We start from the raw sequence: 4,595 nt of genomic DNA on the forward strand, positions 1-4,595 counted from the left end.
TAGCACTTGTGAGAGTGGGCCCCATGTTTGGAATGAACAGAAATTATAGCTGGCTCTGGATGCCTTGGTGGAGGTGAGCAGGCCTCAAGTACATGAGTAGGAGAGCTGTCCTGGCCTCATGCATGTGGCAACACTGGAGAGGGCAGTCAGAGCTGTGCTGGAGAGATTCTACTGCTGGTATTTTTGTTGGAGATGGCAGTAGCCTGACCATCTCAGGTGCTACCCAGGAACAGATCCAGGACTTTGAGTTAGCCAACCTCAAAAGCTGCACCATATGTGAAATGTTAAATCATGTGGAGGGCTCCTCTTGCTGATCCAAATAACAGGATGTACACAACACAAAGCAACAACAGGATAACTGGGAGGAGGTCTAGATTGAAGACAGACTCATTACAATGAACATTTGTAAGTGAAGATGTGTGTACAAAGGCAAATATTCTGGGGCACATTGTGACACAACAAGACATTTTCCATGCTTGTTTTTTTGAGGGGGTATTTATAATGTTAGGAGGCAAATATGAAGGGGGGCTGGAGGTCATGATGTTTCAATCACAAAAATTACATTTAAAGTTAAAAAAATAATCAGAAAATGTGGCTTAGAAAAGATCAATATAATTTAATGCCACGAGATAAGGTCTAGACAAGGTTTTGACATAGACTAAGGTGCAGAGTTCTGTCTTGTTCTAGATGAAAGATGATAGAAGTTTGAGAAACAGGTGAATAACCTAGATTACAAGGGAATAAAAGTGGAGTTAGGAATGTGGAGAAGGATATGATAAGCTAAAGAGTTAGGGTAATAGCTATGAGAACCAAAAACTGAGAGATTCCTATCTTACGATGCACCAGGACAATGGACAAAGCAGTTTGGAAAGAGGACTATATAGTATCACTACCTAAGGTCTATCCAGGCCAACAGACACTGACTTAAGAAAGTAAGTCTGGCCTCTTTGTCTTTGCTGATTTTGTTAAACTTTAGTTAGTTGTATAAACTGAAACATACAATAAACTCTGATATTCTGTAATGAGGCAGTATGAAAGGATCAAAAAATAAGTTTCTCAGTGTCTCTGAGGGCTGCACTGTAGAAGAAATTTAATCCAGAATCGTGGCTGCTCTGGTAAGGATTCATATCCGAAGATCTAGGTCTGTGTGATCTGGCTGGAGTGACAGACTTTGAACCTCTCTGACTGGAATGCAGACACACCCATAATACATATGTTTAATTCAATAAAATGAAGGTAACCTTAACTTTTAGAAAGAAGCAGCCATGTTTGATAATGATGTAAAATCAAGAAGCAGACAGAGTAATGAGTCAGAGAAAGATTTGACAGAATGAGTCACAGATAGGATATGCGCAACTCTCACAGGAACAGCACAAGAAAGAGAGGTGACTGAAGAGAGCAAAGAAGAGCAAGAGATAGGTAGGTTGATAGGTAGGTAGGTAGGTAGATAGATAGATAAATAGATAGATAGATAGATAGATAGATAGATAGATAGATAGATAGATAGATAGATAATAGTTAGAGAGATGGCAGTTTTACTTGGATAGTTTTACAGAGATGAGAGAATAGGAGGAAGAATAGCCAGATAGAACATATTGACAGATGAAGGAGGCTATCCAGATAACTCCAGATAGTTAACAAAAGAGAATCAAGCAGCTTGAAAGATTGCAGGCAAAATTTGGAACTGGAAACTATCATCCTGAGGAGTTTGAATAGACATACATTTACATTGAGAGCCCAAAGAGAATTTTGCCTGAGAGAATCAAGACGGATGATCAAAAGGCCTCCTGAGAAACAGGAATACAGCAAATACAGAAGACTGAACTGAGAACAGGACCCCTGTTGAAGGAATCAGAGAAAGAACTGGAAGAGCTTGAAGGAGCTCAAGACCCCATATGTACAGCAATGCCAACAACCAGATTCCAGGACTAAGCCACTACCCAAAGACTATACATTGACTCTGACCTCATAGGTTGCAATGATATCCTAGTAAGAGCACCAGTGGAAGGGGAAGCCCTGGGTCCTGCTAAGACTCCAGTGAACTAGACATGGGGAGAGGTTAGCAAAAAGGGTTGGGAGGGAACACCCATAAGGAAGGGAGGGGGAGGGGATGTTTGCCCGAAACCGGAAAGGATTCAAGAAAGTATATAAGAAATACTCAAGTTAAGTTAATAATAATAATTAAAAAAAAAGGAAAGATTGTATTGTATGGAGGCGAGAAGCTTACAGGCCTAGGCCTAGAGATAAAACAGAAAATGAAACTTTCTGTTCTCAGTGTGAACTCTGTGAAAACAGCTTGGATATGGCTCTCATCTCCTCCCTTCAACTGAGGAAATAAAAGACAATTTTACATTGCATTTATAGTTTGAAGTTTTATTTTGGTAATGAAAGTGTTTACTTTCAATAATTGTGACATTTATGGCTCAAACCTAAAAGAAAAAATTCGAACCTCCTCTCCTGTAGACAGTTAAATATACGACATATAAGTTAATAGTCATTTTCCTTATAAATAATCAAATTAAAGAATGTGATCAAACAAGGCTTATCATTATGCTAAATACAATATAATACATTTTATTGGGTTAACCTTTATTTAGGCTTCCACATATGTTTTTAAGGTTATTCTGAAGCAAGTTAGAACATGTAAAGTTTATTTAAAACCATGAATGTAAAGAGCATGTAAAGTTTATTTAAAACCTATATGGCCCTCATATCTTCTGTTTAATTATAAAAAGGCTTCCTATGATAGAGTCACATGCCAGCTCCTAAGGGCGGCCCTATAGTCTTTTAAAAAATAATTCTGTCTGGATTATGATAATATTAGCTACTGAGAATAAGTTCTCCATGATTCATCAAGACACTTTCTAAATGATGGAGAACCATTTTACTGTGAAATTGACTGTCCCCTTTGGCTTCACTAATGTAGGACAACCTCTCAAGTTCCTAAAATACAGGAGAGTCTTTGGGATCTTTTGGGTCTGATAGTAGAAGGCTGATGCTGTTCTGTGTGGCAATCAAGAGTTAATACTGTCCTGTGCGATCACCGAAGACTGAGGCTACTCTGCCTCCAAGGAGATTATAAAGATTGCCAAGGAAGAGCCTGGGTAAATCCAGATTGCAGAAAAATCTTTCCTCTTACTTGAAACAGAGACCATTTAGTTTATACTTTGCTTCAAACTTATCCTTCTTACATTTATGATAGTGTTGATAGCTAACTGTAGCTTTATCATTGTAGTAGTTGCTGTCTAATCAGTCCATTTTATTTGTAAAATCTAGACCTTGGTTTTTCTAGAGTAATTTGGTTGCTTGAATATTAAACTCACAAAAGCAGGTTTCAGTGTAACTTCTCAGCATTCCTTTATTTAGCAGAACTTGCTACTGCTCTCTGTAATCAATGTGTCTCATGATAAAAGATTTGATTGAAAAAGAAAAGGAAAAAAAAGAAAGAAAACATCTGCCTTCATTAGACCTGCTTAACTGGAACTATATAGGTTAGATCCCTTACCTGCACCTATTCCTCTGGTTTTCACAGCTGTTCTAGCAGCATTCTATCCTCATTAAGCTCCATCGTCCAGCCACCTCTTCAAACACATTCATCAGACCTGCTGAACAGGAAGCATACAAGTTAGACCATCCCCTGCCTCTAATCCCCTATCTGCCCTGTCTGCAGGGCACAACCAACTGCTGGGAGACTTGCACATCTCAATAAGTTCCATTGTTTATCCTAAGGCTACCCACCAGTGGCCTGTTGCACCAGGAACATCTAGGTTAGGCCCCTTCCTCCAAATAACTTCTACATCAGAAACATCCAGGGACAGGGCCTACTGTTCTGTCCTGCAGGACAGTCAACGAGGGTACAGAGGGTAGCTGGAAGAGAATGGGGGACAAGAGACCTGAAGAAGGATGTCAAGACAAGAGTCTGATCAAGGCAACAAATTTTATTTTTTCCCAAGGCAAAATTTATACCATAGTAGGGGTAACAGAGGGAGAGGGGAAGTGGAAAACATTTATGAAGGCCAAGGACACTGCTCCTGTGGTCAGGCAATTGGCTGACGTCAACAGGATGTCAGAAAGGTCACAAATTTGTCCTGATATCATATCATTAGGCAACTTAGCCACCAGATGTATTTCTCAGAAAGGTCACAAGTTTGTCATATCACTAGTTATCCTGACCACCAGATTTGTATTTGTCTTTTGCAGCTGGCTGAGGATTTTCCATGAACCTAGTCATAGTTAACTCTAATATTAATATCAATAATGGAGGGTTTTAAGGGCATCACTCCCAACATCTCCCTCTTCCTTATAATCAAATGAAAAGCTGACCAATGACTGTGCTGTCCTGGAATGAACCCCTCAGGAACTGCGTCTGTCTTAGGTTGGAGCAATATTTGTCACATGGCCAAGAGAATCTCGTGGCCAGGGTCTATCATGGGATTAGGCAGCAGCTAATGACGGCCCTCCTTTCTCAGGCCCTTTATTTGTGAGTATATTGTTATCTTATTCATCATTGACTGTCCAGCTCAGCATGCAGAGTGACAAGTCATTGATGTTTCAGCAAAGGCATCAGGACAACAGGCAGAAAAGAATGTTGGCCT

This window comes from Rattus rattus, chromosome 8 (assembly GCF_011064425.1).
Source record: "Rattus rattus isolate New Zealand chromosome 8, Rrattus_CSIRO_v1, whole genome shotgun sequence".
In the NCBI taxonomy this organism is placed as follows: domain Eukaryota; kingdom Metazoa; phylum Chordata; class Mammalia; order Rodentia; family Muridae; genus Rattus; species Rattus rattus.